At 35.6% G+C, this 14,929-nt stretch overlaps 1 protein-coding gene and 1 long non-coding RNA gene across 3 annotated transcripts in view; one reads left to right on the top strand and one right to left on the bottom strand.

The window, feature by feature from the left end:
- Positions 1-14,720, bottom strand: part of LOC108966418 — a 34,090-nt gene extending 19,370 nt beyond the window's left edge. Inside the window, exons 1-2 of one of the 2 annotated variants that reach the window (XR_001993184.1) lie at positions 14,510-14,720; positions 7,794-8,233 (exon numbers count right to left, since the gene is read on the bottom strand). This is a non-coding gene — a long non-coding RNA (uncharacterized LOC108966418). Of the gene's footprint in view, positions 1-7,793; positions 8,384-14,509 lie in introns of those variants that run through there. The other variant, XR_001993183.1, reaches the window with a different exon arrangement.
- Positions 1-14,929, top strand: part of LOC108966409 (mucin-19) — a 106,157-nt gene that overhangs the window by 73,281 nt on the left and 17,947 nt on the right. The gene's annotated exons all lie outside the window — the stretch shown is intronic.

Raw genomic sequence — 14,929 nt, forward strand, 5'->3', positions numbered from 1 at the left:
TTTTGTAATAAAGCTCAACAGAAGCACATAGTGCTGCTTATAAAAAACGCATTGTTTTATTTTTTATGTTATACATGCAACAAAATCACTCCACGTCATTTTTATCTGCCTCGCGTTGCTCGTTTTGACAGCAACTGTCGCTATTTTATTCAACAATGTCTTGTTGCAACAGATGCACCAGTTTTTCACTGAGCCGTACATCCGCGCGCGCCTATAAATGTACTTACAAATGCTGCAAAACGTGCAACTTACGAATCATAATGCTTATCTATGTATGTTTCTATGAATGTATGAGTAAGAGATGGGCATACTTATGCTCTTGGCAGCAATTCTTCTTTAGGTTTCCAGTGCTCAATTCCGGGTTCAATTCAATTTGGTGCGCTCACTCACTCTCCTGTTGCAGTGTGCCGTTTTATTGCGCCCCCATTGGATTTATTGAAAATATTCTTCACATTTATGTGCATTATTTATGACCAGGTGCATGTGTCCTCCTTCGAGTACACTTTCATTCAGTCGCCCATTTGTTCATTCATATATGATTTCATGACAGCAGTTATGAAGTGCGCCTTAGTCTGAACAATTTCAAGCATTGTGTAGACTTCAAGAACTTATAATACTGTACTGCAACAGGTGGTCTGATGGAAATGCAACCCTGATTTTGAATTTTGTTTATATTTAATACCTTCTTAATCATAGCTGATGGGAATATTACTATTCAGTTCACCTTTCTTACTTGACTAGTAGTATTTTTTTTCCATAAATAAAAATATTGTTTTCCAAAGCGCCACCTAGCGACCATAAGTAATTAAGTACAAGTCTTGAAAAAACAAAATTGTAAACTTAGACTAGTCACAAAAACATTTTCCTTTTGCTTTCTCCAGACTGAATAAGGTAGCGATGCGAATGGGTCTGGTAGTGAACGAGAACAAAATGATATATATATCTCCTGTGATGAAACAAACAGTCGTCGCACTAGCGGCTTGGCTCCCACGTCACTATTGACAGTCATAACTTTGAAGTCGCCAGCAATCACACAACAACAACGTCCGGCTGGAAATSTAACGCAGAATAACTCTTGCCAACAGGTGCTACTTCGGACTGAATAGGCAGTTGAGAAGTTCTTTCTCGACGAACAAAGACCAAACTCAACAAGTCACTAATCATTCCCGTCCTKTTGTATGGTGCAGAGGCGTGGACGGTTGCAAGATCTGATGAGTCGGCGTTACGAGTTTTCGAGAGAAAGGTTCTGCAGTAGATCTATGGTCTTCTGCGCAYTGGCAACGGCGAATACCGCAGTCGATGAAACGACGAGCTGTTTCAGATATACTACAACATTGACATCTTCTTCTTCTTTACTTCTTTACTGACACCGGGTATTACATCGAATACTTTCAGATATGGTGTGTTTTCGTCCATACGTATGACAAGACCTAGCCAGCGCAGCCGCAGACATAATCTAGCAAATTAAGAGACAGAGACCGAGAGAATCTTACCCAGATTGGTTAGTCTACAAACCAACCTCTTTTGGCAACTATCTGAAGCTTGCCACGATGTTAGTCTAGTATTTATTAATAAACGCCCGGAGTTCTAAGCAGAAATTCTACAATTTTCTTGGATTGAAAAAACCTTTTGCAAAATTTCAGATCGATTGCTCATCAATTCCCTACCACTCACTACTGACCAAAGCATCACTTTTTCACTGTACTTTCTAATAAATGTGAATGTTTATGTGCTGATTTTTGCTGCGACGGCATAATCAACGCGAATATTATCGACCACAGAGCACGTACTATCAGAACCACTGACGTTGCTGCACTCCAATAGTCGCACAACACTCCCTCAAACCTACAAATACGTTTGACATATGTATGTGAAAAAATTCACTTTTTTAACAGATAGATACACAAAAACCACACGAAACATGCAGGCGAAGGCAGCGAAGTGGAGTCAGAGCAAGAGTCAGAGTCAGAGCCAGAGCCTGCCTGCTGCTAACGGCAAAGAAGAACAACGCAATGTGCGACAAAGGAAAAGTTTGCTTAATAACATGCATCAACAGCTGCTGATGTTGTTGTCGGAGGCAGCGGCACTGTGACATCCTGGCTAGCATATTTGTCGTACGTGGCTGGCAAGCCAACGAAAAACAACACAACTCCCGCCCCAAACATACACTGCCGCAGACACAATGCGTTCTAGAAGAAACGATTTTTTCCCCCACAAAGTCGGCAAAAAAGCACTATACACGCCATCTTGATTTAGTCTGTGAGTGAGTAGTGTGTATGTGTGTGTGTATATGCATTGTCGTGGCGCGGCTGCTGACTAGTTGGCTGACTAAGCACACAATGCTTGCTTACTCGCTGGCATGTAAGGTGTGGGGCGCAAATTTCAATAGTAATTTTCAACAGTTTCCAGCGGCATTTATGTTTGAGCACGTGTGTGTGTTCCACTTTGGCAATCGGCTCCTGAAGTCCTTCAACACTATCCTTCTGTCGAACTTGCTGACTGTGCAAATGTTGACCGCTTCTCTGGCCCTACCTGTGCCTACCGCCGTCTTTTCCATTAACTATGCATTGCTTGCTGATGCGTTGTTGCTGCTATTGTTGCCGCTTTTGTTGAGTTCGTTGTTTGCTCGTATTTTTGTTTTATCGATGTGTATTTACTTGAATTTCGCCAATTGTACGAGTTTTTGGTGAATTCTCTTGGAAGAACAATTGCAGAGCATCTATCACGCAGTGGTCAGTTGGGAGGAGAAATTATCGGCATATCGACTACAACTTTTTTAAGTGTGATGGTATTTCAATAGTACTTGGAAGGGGGAGAACATATGTATTTCTTAAAATAGATTTTCCTCTCTAAAAGTGTGRTTAGGTGCTTGATCTTTGTCTCTAAATTTAGTCGAATTCACAAATAAAATAAAGCATTTCCAACGTTTTTGAACAAATGTGTTAACTTTTATAAGGAATTGCCATTTAATCAAATCGAGCTCGCAATTATTCTTCGGAGTCGATATTTTTTTTAAGATTGATGTAATCTTCTATATAATTTAAAACATAGAGTTAATGCCATATATTATTTAGAAAGAAAGCACGAGCTTGCTTAATTTTTTGATGTTATTGCCAAAGTTGTATGGAGTAGGGTGAGGTGGAAACGTTTAGGTACTTTCTCCTCCCTTGTCCAGCCTTTGCACGACTGAAGCTGAAACATCTCAGTAATCTTGCTTTCGACAAACCCGACAATCGCCGTCTCTACAAATTTAGGGTAGGCTTAATRCGCTTCGTCGATTTGTAATCATTTTGTTATCCAGTACATAGGCGTCTTTAGGTACCGCAACGAAGCTCTCCCCATTAGAATTGATCTCTTAACCTAACCTAACCTAACATAACTTTTTGGTAGGCTTCCCAAAGTTTGCCTAACTTTGGTTGCCGTCCAATTCGGGAATAATAACGTCGACTAGAGTCCCAAAAATAATATATTCCAATAAAAGACAACCAAAAGTCATCGCTTAACCAACCTACTAGGTAGCAACCTTCAAATTTTTCTGGGCTGTGAAGGCCATTTCAGCTGAGACCTAAATCAAATATAAAAAAACATCATTGGCACACTTGTATTGACCCAAAATTACCGCTGATAACGAAGAATTGCAGAAAGTATGAGCGCGCTTMATTCTACCCTAAAATAAGATGTCTTATTAAAATTGACGATCAAATCCAACCGAMTTTARTGCCGCTCCATACATCCTTTGCCTRCAAAGCTGCATTTTGTGCATTGTRAGCTCAAGCCTCTTGAAATAGAATCCTTTTTGATCTTCTAAGATACTGACATGAAAAATTAGTTAACACATCTTCGCTACTTTAATCTCTGCAAAATGTAGTAAAAGTCATTCCTATGTTCTACACACCTGCGAAACCAGTATGTTACACGCTACAACGGCTGATTGTGCCGATTCGCCTATTTGCCATTGTTCCCGCTGTCATTTGTGCATATCTTTATTCCGTTCTTATTTGTTGTTGTACCTTTTAACGACCCACGAAACGCTCTCTCGTGTTTAACTTGCTGACATTTCGGCGAGATGCCATCGACAGATTTGTTGTGCTGTTAAATAGATGGTGTGGTTATGTCTGAGTGCACACATACAACTCACTTGACAGTGTCGCGCGATGAGCAAGCAAATCGCTTGATGCTCCACCGAAAGAAGCGGCCATACCATATACTATACTACTCGTATGCATATTCATGCGATTGTCTATTGACTGCTATGGCTTTTGCTGTTATTTAGATACACAMGAGTGCGTTTGTTATTGTTGTTGTCGTTAGTGTTGTTAGCGAGCTTGTTGACACACAGCCAGTCATTCAGACGGAAAGAAAAGAAGGTGTGTACGCGCCTGTGAATATGTAGCTATTGAGAGATACTTGCTCGAGACACTGATTTTCTTTTTTTTTCTCATTTTTTCGTTTTTGCTGCCTTCCGTTCTTCCTGAGTTAGCTACGTGATAATTGTATCTGGCACCAAATCTTTATTTGTTGCTCTTTCTTCCTTTCTTTACACATTTTCTTTGCGGTGTGTGCTTAGTTCTCACGCTCGATTTAACGCATAAAATTATTCAATAAACATGTTTATTTAATTTCCGATAAAATCGCACATATCTATTGCCAATACATGAGCCATGAGCGGTATGGGTCAATAAAACACTCGTTTGCGCGACTTCAAGTCGTTAAATTAATTGAAGTGCTGCCTGATTGCCGAGCACTAGTTTTGTTTTTGTTATTGGCCTGTTGTATGATTTTGTATTTATTGTGTTTACAAATACTGACATATTTGTTTTTTGTATTTTTACATTGTTTTTTAGTTTAATTTTTTTAATTTAATTTTTTTATTTTTTGGAATTTTAATTTTTTTTTTGTGGTCTATGTATATTTCTGATTTTGTGACAGCACTTCGTTGCTACTCTAAATTTAGTTTCTTCTATCGGTTTTGGATCGATTTAAATCAAACACCTCCGCTTGCTGAAACTAAAGCAACCTTTTTTGTCTATGTTTTGACTCCTTCCGTCCTCKTTTCTCTGATTCCCACATATTGCTTGTGACATTATCAATTTATGCATAAGTTTCTTGGACAGTAAAAGTGTTTTTCCCCTTTCTGTTCTTTGTTWACAAAAGTTTTAATAGTTTGCCGTCGTTAGAAATAAAATACCCAAATCAAAAAGCAATTCATGCAAGGCAACCAACTCTCCATTTTCACATTACACTAACTCATTTCCGTATACCAAAAAATTATTGGTTATCCATGTGCCCTATTTTTGCCTGATTTCTTCTATTTTTTGACATTTCTTGCTACCCAAAAGTAGTGCAACGCAGCGCGGCAATGCTGGTTGGTTTTTGTTGAGTGCTACTTCTTCCTTTACCCCCCCTTGCCGACGTGATTCATGTTTATACTCCGTGAAATTGTCAAGGGTTGTTTCTTATCGTTTACCATAATCACCAGCCTCCACCACCACAATCGCCATTCTCAGCGACACAACGTCGTCGTCGTGGTCGTCGTCACTTTCGGCAGCAGAATCTCTCTCTATCTTCATCAGTGCCTCTCAAATTATTTGATATACACTTTAGTGTTGTTTGTTTGACTCTCACGAATGTTTTTCTATGAGTATATTTAACCTAGCAGCAAAAGAATAATATAACTTTACCACTTCAGAAATGTACACCACATACAACATACATAAGTAGGTATGCTCTCCTTTCTCTTAATCTCTTGCGACTTGCCCTGACTTTCATTAATGTTAACTGTAATATTGATGAACAGAAAGTTATTTCAGCGCGTACAACTCATCGAAGTTTAGTTCTAAACTTTTGTGAAATGCTTCTACCAATGTCTATACACACACACACTTCTTCCTTTTAGCTTTTAGTAACTACACACACACAAATATCTACATACATAAGTACAGATTTTTACCTGTTTAGACACACATCTATCCGAGTTTGATTAGCAGCGTTAACAGCAAATATCAAAAACCGGAATCACTGACAACAAACCTTTGCTATTTGAGCTSTACGTATGCGCACACGTACACACATACACACACACACGTTGTATGTCATGCCGGAGCGGTAGCGGCGAAGAGAGGCTCGCAGTCGAAACGCATTGAGAGGCGAACGCAAACGCAGGGCATTAATCTCATTGCAATACGTCTAACATCATTTCCATKCCAGAACAATAACCAACAACAGCGTTTGTTTTTGCTTTTGCTGTTGTTGCACGTGAGAAATGTGTATGAGCCGCACATACACATGCATACATGCATGCTCATAGTACATTTCGCTTTTTAACATTTTTGTGAATTCTTTGCCAACATTCAACTMATTTTTTGGTATAGTCGATTTAACCGGCGCAGCGTTACCAGATTGGTGGTTGCAGTGAATTTTTGTTGATAATGGCTGATAAATGATTTGTTTTATTATGAGGTTATATGGATTTTCTCGGGTAAAAAACAACCTTTTTCAACAATTTCCTTCTGATATAAAAATTTAAATATTTTATTAAAAAAATTTATTGTTACAAACATACACAATTARCAAGGAAATTCTGAGAAAGGGTCATCTCCGTTCCAAAAAAAAAAATAAAATTTCCCGATATATTTTTTCAAATAGTTATAATCGAAACAAAAYCCTTCGTTCAAGTCTTTAAGTATTGAATCTCAAAGACCTGTGTAAAATTTCAAGAAGAAGATTTCTTCTGGTGAATTCTTGCCAACCGACTTCAAAAGCACAGTTTTGAGAAAAGCACATTCAGGCCATATGTATATCTCTGAAACTATTACGCGGATCAACTTAAAAACTTAGGACAATATTATAGAGGTGTTGAATAATTTAACAAGACTATAAAAATAAACGATTTTTTGAAGCCCTCAAACCTAGGCTAGTCAAAATTTTGATTTTTGACAAAACGGCGACTTCTAAAAAAAGAATTWGAAGAATTGATATGGGAATTTGCTCTATTTCTTAATTTTTTTTTTTCGATGTTTCGACGTCCAAATACATCCCAAATTCCTTAATTTATCTAAGGCACTTCACATATGTAAATCCTATTCATGCAATGCAATTATATTTAATTTTAGCCAATTTTTCTAGTTATTACAAAATTATCTAAAAACTTCTGAGTTTATTGTTKGATTTTAGCAAACAATTTCCATTAAATTTGTATCATATTATGTCAATATGAAGATAATACMATTATTTATAATAAATTGTTGTATTTGTTAACTTGTTGGACTATATAGAAATGTATAACTGTAGATTGCGCAATTTTCATAATATCCATAAATTTTAATAACTGAAAAAATCATGTAATTATCTTCTAAATATCTCTTTCTTCCACCAAATAACTAACATCGCTCATTAAATTACCCATCTGGCAACGCCAACGCTTTTTGTGCGCGCGCTCTGTTGATATGCTTAAGCCATGTCGCACTATTGTTACTATTAAATAATGTTGTTACTATTTTTGCGTTAGTCGGTTCGCATTTGGTGTTGCCACTGACACTGCCGCGCGCTGCTACTTCATGCTTCTGCTGTTGCATGCTTTTCGACTAACCGAATGTATCTACCTATGTTTGTGTGCGTGCGTGTATCGGTGTTAGCTTGTGTGTTGTGCCGTTGCTCTCTGGGCTAAGTGATTTTACGTGTATGGCGCACCACACGTACGAATACGGATACCGAATATGTTGACTGAATGTTTCTTTTATTTCATTTCATTTCACTTCGTTTCGTATACAACAAATATATACATATGTACGTACCTTTTTTCGTCACTTCCTTTTTACCACACCGTTCTTATAACGTTGACTCTGTATGTATGTGTTTGCGAGTGTGCTTGTACTGTTTACGGCTGCTGCTGTCATGTTGTTGTGCTGTTGTTGTGTGTTGTTTGGTTGACTGGCTGGTCGGTCGGTCGGTTCTCCCTTCTGTTGTTGTATACATTAATCGAGTATTTGGCTGTTATTCCAGAGATCTTTTTTGTATGCTGATGGCAACGATGAGAACGTCGAATGTCGCCGCCGATGACGACTACGACGACGACGGGATATGAAATTTTTTGTGTGGTTAGCCTGAATAGTATTACGTGCCGGGGAGCAATGAATGGCAGCAAAATTCTATTTGTCTCGTCGTCAATGCCGTCGCGTGTAGTATAAAGTTTTATATGTGCTTTATTTATTTGTTGTTGGTGCTTGTGCACAATCTATATGAATGCACGATATCGATATAATATATATACACAAGCCGCAAGTCAAAAGGCAACAACAAATACATGCAGTGTAAATSTTGTAACAAATAATAGAATAATATTTGGAAAAAAATAAAATCAAATAAATAAATAGTGAAAATAAAAAGAAATATAAAATAAACTAAAATGTGTTAAAGTGCACCCGTGCGAGGAATACAAAAAATAGCATCTATCGAGATATCGCTAAAGTGTAGTGATGTGCCGTATTGTGTGTGTGTGTGTGTGTGCGGCAGCGGTGAGGTGAATGAAAAGAAATTGAGTCGGCAGCTTTTTCGTCCATAAGTGAGCAATAAAAGAGATGTTATTGAATTTATAATTAAAAGATAATGAAATGCAAATTTGATTTGTGGCAAAGTAGTTCAACACAAGGTACACAAACAAAAATGAAAATAAATAAATAAAATAAGAGAAGCGAAGCGAAGAAATATTATTTACTCTCAACAAATGTGGCATTAAATGTGTGTGTGTACATGTGCTGTGTGTATGATGCGCAGTCAAAAAAATAAATGTGTATTGTCCATATTGATTAAAAAATAATTATGTGAAATAAACACACTTAAGTGAGTGAAGAAAAATTTGAAACAAAAACAAAACAAATATTTGAAAAGAAAATATTAAATAAAAATAAAAGTGAAATTAAGTGTGCCTCCTCATAAACAAAAGTTGAATAAAAATCAACAAAAAACAGGTGAATAAAAATTAACAAAAAAAAAAAACAAATTACAAAAATATACCAACAAAGCAGTCACTTTTCCAATTTAGTTTCGTAAACTAAAATTTTCAAAATTTTTCCGCAATTCTATCGTGAGTATTAAAGAGGTGTAAATATATCATTTGTAACCAAAAATTTAACCAGAATGCTAACTATCTTAATACACTTACATACTTTTTGTACATATGTATGCATGCATTCGTAAAAATCTAAATATCTATAGTTAATCTTCAGCGCAGAGGCTTAAAATKTTGATGGTGCAAAGACCAAGACTAACAACCACAATAATAGCATAACARCAGGAGCAGCCGTAACAACAGCAAAATAGCAACAACAATAGCAGCTACAATAACAATAGCAGCTACAACAACAGTGACATTTACAGTCGATGTCAATAGTTATACATATATGTAGCTCCTAGCAAAAGTGGCGACAARAACAAAAACAGATATAGATACATTTTTTCCCATTAGGTTTTTTCGGCATTTGTACACAAGAACACATGCATACAGGCATACAAACTGTGTGTGCGTGTGACGGTGTATGCATAAGTGTTCCGTCATGTTTGTTTCCTATCGCATTTTTGTTCTGTGATTCTTCAAMAACCTTAACATCATTATTAATCAGCTTGATCCTCATCATCATCATCAGCTTCAACGTTAATGCTGAAGTTTCGGTTGTTTGGTTGCTTGACTGTTTGTATGTTTAGTGCTTGTTATTGTTAGTGTTGTATTTTCAATGGGATTTGTGGCCGCTAAAGTCAACGACTGTTGTGTTGAACTGTTAGTGCTTGCAAGTTGTTGCTAGAGTTGGAGTTGCTATTAATATGCTATGCTGGTATTTCGAGATTTTGTTTTTATAATTGTTGTTATTGTTAGCTTTATTGGCTATTACTTGTTACCATTTGCCTTAGCAGCTAAGCGCTTTTGGTCATTTTGTTGCTATTAATGTACAGTTTTGAACTTCATTGCTTTGTGGTCTTCAAGTGCAGCCTGTTGTCATTGTTAAACAAATTAATCGCTGCTTTACACTATCAATATCACTACTTGGGTGTTCATCTCTCAATTAGATTCATACAAACATTTCTTTTAATTTAATTTCATCGTATTGTTTTGGGCCCTGTCCATCTTTTCTTGCTGCACAAATGACATTCTACCTTAAAATTTGGCTACTTCGCATTTATTCAGTTGATATTAGTTTTTATCTATACTTGTTATTAAAAAAAATCATTTATTTGCATCATTTGTGCATTCTCGTCGCCTTTTTTATTGCTGTTTCTGTTCTGGTTTAGTTTCGATTTTCCAAACAATTCCACTCTACCAACTGTCTCTGTTATTTATTTGTCAAAGATGGTCACCTTTTCACACCGCGCAGTCACTTTTCTCATACTCTCATTTCTCTCTCAAAGTGTTGCCAGTGGAAGAGATTTTTTAGCCCACACTTTTATATATATTTTATTGTTATATTAGTTAGTTTTTATATGATTGGACTGCTTTTTAATTAATTTAAATATTAATAATAATCTATGTATAAATAAAGGAACACTTAATAAAGAACTTAGATAATAAAAAAGATTTTATTAATAACACTATAGCAGAAAGCTGCCGTCAAAAACCAATCCATAGAAGAAATATGTTTTTAATAAATATGAATATATAATTTCGGGGTTCTTATTGTATTAAACCGAAATAAATTAAATACTTCGTTGTATCTGAACGATTCTTAAAATAAAAAGTACACATAATTAAAAATAATAATTTCAACCACTTGAATCAGTACTATCGTAATCTTTACTATATATAAAAAAATTTACACTTAAAATAATATATATTTCTATAAAACTTTCTCCAGTATGATGGCAATACCACGCTCACTTCACTGTCATGTGTTTTAGTATCTGTTTTGCTACGAAGAGCGGCATTAAGCAGGTGACAGTTTTGCCGCCTAGTTAACTCTGTGCATTTGTAGTTGTCATTGGATACATTTTTAACCTTATCTAAAAAGGATATCAAGCAAGTGCGCAACCCACAGTTGCAATCTCTCTTCATTCATATTTTCACACGAATCTTTGCCTTTTACTGTGTGGATACTTGCCAGCACAATTCACAAGGGAAAATTAAGCCAAAGATTGCCTGCCCAAAATGTCATAAACCGTTTATAAATTGTGTTACTCATACAATATAAACACATATGTATGTAGTATGTAGTACATACTATATGTACATACATATGTATGCGYTCGAATTACACATTTAATCGTTGCTTTGCACTAGAACGAACACACGTTTCTCTTACCTTAACAGTGTTCAGTGTTTTCTGGCAGTCTACTTCATTTCTGTGCTGTTTTTTTTTTTTTTTTGTTTATTAACACCAAAAAGAAAAGTTTCAAAAGAGCGCGCAAAAACGCATCGTTTGTGAAATATAATTTCAGTGTTAATGACACACAGCGTGTCGGTCAGTTTTTGGGGTCGACCGAGTGCGCGGACGAACATTGTGTTTTGCTTATCGCTTGCGGTTAAGATTTTGAATTTTGCACATTCTTTTGGTATTTGCATTTAGCTCGCTTTTTTGTGAATATTTACAGTTAACCTTAGGTTTTTTTTACGTCTTTGTGGTTTCTTTCTTATTTACTGCAATCAAATTTTTCTTTATTTTGAATTTATCTGATATACATATTATGTACACATGCGAATGGCATTGGCAAAATGCCGTATCATTCCGTCAACACGCCCTCTTACTTGACACCGTCGGGTAGTCGCGTGCGTACGCATTGTTATATTTATAGTTGGAAGTTTTGTTAAACTATTTTCTCCTGGTATTTGAATATTTACATAAGTGTATTTTGTACTTAACACGCCACAACTGATGCATGACGTCTCAAAATCTGACCAGCCAGTGAAGGCCTCTGCTATTTGCTTAGCTGACAAACACATCTCTAAATGTAAATACGTATTTAATTGAGGTGTAATGAAGTTAATTTTGTATAAATGTACATTTGTTTAACCCTTAAGCATATGATTTGCAATTATCTGGCCTAATTAATTTACTCGGCCATCAGTGGGAATCTTGATCACGTGCTGAACTTTCACAATTAAGACATTTGATTTTTTAGCGTGTATGCATGTGTATCTATTGAAAATGATGTGAAGTTGCAAAACATTAACGAGTTTTAGTTGAAAACGTTTTCAACTTCTTAGCAGAGGGGTGAGTAATCTCACTAATTCTATTATGAAACACACGTCTGCTAAATCATCGTTAACTGATTCTGATTGCATTTGACAACTTGGTTTGTTTTACTGACACTAAAGTGACAGCAGTTTACAAATTTTTTGCGCTTGACAGCGTAATGTCAATAACACGTTACTTGATGATGGCAATTACAGATAATGAGACAGCTTAAATCTAATCTTTAGTTGCCTTGAATAACTTTGAATACAATATATAATTTGTCAAGTAGAAATCTATGCAAACTGAGTTAAAAATATATACATATTATATTGATGCAATTTTTATAGATTTTATGTAGAATTTGCATACTTTAATTAAACTCGGTTGCCTCAAATGTACAATACCCTTCAGAAGTAACCAAGAACTAATTGCTTAGTTTGTATGGCATACTACAAATCCGAATTGAGCAAATTGGTCGGAGATAGTAGCGTTTTTCATATAATAATCCATGTCCAATTTCATTAAGATATCTTCCAAATAAAAAAGTTTTCACAACGATAACTTGATATAGCTGTATTTTAATTGATCAATTTGTACGACAGCTGTATCCTAAAGAGAAACCGTATAGGTGCTTCAGACAAATGAGCAACTTCTTGGGAAGAAAAGGCCGTGTGGAAAGCCACAGATCGATATCTCAAACATTTGGGGCTAGTTTGCGTATAAACAGACGAACAACACAGACGTCACACTATATTTATATTTATATCCCATAACTCCAACGTTGCCTGCTGGCTTTTAGAAACTTCATAGCAAACATATTATATCCTGTACAGGGTATTTTTTAAGATATACTACAGTTACATAAGTTTCCTTTCGCTCAAAGAGCAAAAACAAAAAATAAGACTCAAAATTATAGACTCGAGTTTTCGTGATAAACCAATAAATTCGCACAAATATTTTGCTTTACAGCCAAATCAGTCACGAATTGTGCATCACATCAATTGTAACGGGCTAACGATCGCTGTATAATTCAATACCTGAGCACGGCAATCAGTAAGTTGAGCATGTGCTAATTGGCTTATGTTTACATTGAGAGAAAATAAATTAACTGAGTACTAAAGTGAATGCATAATTAAGCGTTTTAATTTAATTCTTTTTTTTCGGGAAAAATATTATCATTAATTTTTTTTATTAAATTATGCTTTTTTAATTTTTTTATATGTATGGGTTTTCATGGCAAGTTAACCCTCAAAAATGCATACAAATTTATTTTCAAACTTTAAAAATTGAAATTCAACATTTTTTTGTAAAATAAATAACGTTTTCAAATTTCACAGTGCTTTATTTTTATGCCTCAAAACCATATTTTCTTAATCGAAAATTTTCGTGGAAAATTATGAAAAACTGTTGTGAACATTCTAAAATTTTAAACCAACTTAGTGCGAGTATTTCAGTTTAATAATGAAGCAGATTAATATCGCCTTTTTTCAGGCAAGCCCCCTGCCAATGTTAACAATAAAAAATACCAAAATTATTTATTGCAGAAAGTGGTTGTTAAATTTCCATACGTGTTAGTTAAGTACCAGAAATCTAAATAATTCAATTTTACTTGAGTGGCGAAATTCATAAATCTAATCAATTATCCGTTAATACGATTTGAAAACATATCATATAAGAGTTATATTTACTGTATTAGCTCCCCACTAACTGCTTATTTCATTTTTACTTTTATTATCCATTATTTTAAAGTGCTTTCTATATATTTCTTATTTAACACTAGCTATTCGTTCTTTAATAGTTTTGCCCACACCCGTTAGCCCACCGCCGCAAATGCTTCATTAACAAAACAAACAGATATCCAAGTTGTTACACTGAACTTGGCAGCACTCTTAAAAGGAAAATGGCGGTAAACATAACACGCCACCCAACACACCACACCACACCAGAATACATCAGCGGCAATGGTGGGCACACCACACCACATCATTGCTAGCAGCCAGCAGTAAAAAGTGGGCGCGTCATATCACCTATTGTACCGCATACTTGCTTTTGTTTACACTTATCATTGAGACGCTTGAATTGCAAACAATTTTTTGTGTTTGACGCCCCGACGCTGTAGTAACATTAAATGAGCTTTGCCGCGGCTGAGCGGCTATGAATGAATTAAATGCTTAAACGGGTGCGAAAGCCTAGCAACGTAAAAGACCACTTTGCTGACGGTCTTTGAATTTACAATTCCATTTACATAACCTCAAAGTGTTTCACCTACAAAGCATACCATGCGCGCACTTGGCGCTTGAAGGCCTCTTCAAAGCTATGCTGAAGATGTAACTGCATACAAACATACATACGAATTAATTTGGAAAATCAAAGTAAACGCTTTGTTGTCCATTTGTGGTGATGACTCGTCTGTTCGCACAAGCTGGGAGAAACACCGATTAATGGCAGGCCCTTGTATATCCATATATTTAACACATAAATCGGCTGAATACGAAGTAATACGCTGTAAACAAGCATTTAACCGCACAAATAGGCATTTCTTTATTTATTATTATTATTATTATTATTTTTTTTTTTTTTTTTTTTTTTGTTTGTATCTGTTAAAACACTTGTTCGCAAACGAATGAATCGTTTGAATAATTTTTTAGTTCGTTCATTGGCTTTTCGTTAATCGCCGCCATTAACGACAGCGCTATTTGTAATTGTTGTTTTAGCGGTGATTTAGCGTCATTAAAATTATTGCTTATTTAAGTATATGTGTCTAAAGAAGT

This window comes from Bactrocera latifrons, unplaced genomic scaffold, assembly GCF_001853355.1.
Source record: "Bactrocera latifrons isolate USDA-ARS-PBARC rearing strain unplaced genomic scaffold, ASM185335v1 scaffold_10, whole genome shotgun sequence".
Lineage (NCBI taxonomy): Eukaryota > Metazoa > Arthropoda > Insecta > Diptera > Tephritidae > Bactrocera > Bactrocera latifrons.